A 583-nucleotide genomic window follows, 5' to 3' on the forward strand; every position below is an offset into this window, starting at 1 on the left:
AGAACTTGGTTCTCGATTACACTTTATTTCAGCAGATAATACTGAGTTACTTAATGCAAGTTTAATTTGAGCCTGTTCAAATTTTGGTAATTGTTTTGTCATTCTTGACATACTCAGGAAAAACATGTCCATATCATCCAGATTTTCAAATGGGTTAGTTATTTTATGTCCTTGGCTGATACACTTTTCTTCATACTGACGTTTTCTACGAATAGAATTTTTCTTTTAGAATTTCAACCAGCTGTTGTGCTGGATTGTTAGTTTTTTGTTTTTGTTTTTTGTTACGTTTTATGTCTTCGTCATATGTTTCATCTGCAGCAGCATTGCTGAATGTTGCCTCATCTTGATTATCTTAAATATTTTGTTCATTTTGCGTTTCTCTGTGTTTCTGTACTTGTTCGGACTGTATATTTTCTTCTTCAGACCCCTCTGACAAATCATCTGGCTCACTGATCAAATTTGCAGATGTCTGAGAATCGTTTAAGTTACTATGCGTCCTTTAATTAAATAAAAAAACATTAGAAATAAAATAAGATATAAAATAATAATTTAATAATTTAATTTTTACTTTCTACTTTCTAAA

This window comes from Acyrthosiphon pisum, unplaced genomic scaffold (assembly GCF_005508785.2).
Source record: "Acyrthosiphon pisum isolate AL4f unplaced genomic scaffold, pea_aphid_22Mar2018_4r6ur Scaffold_21457;HRSCAF=24035, whole genome shotgun sequence".
Classification (NCBI taxonomy): Eukaryota; Metazoa; Arthropoda; class Insecta; order Hemiptera; family Aphididae; genus Acyrthosiphon; species Acyrthosiphon pisum.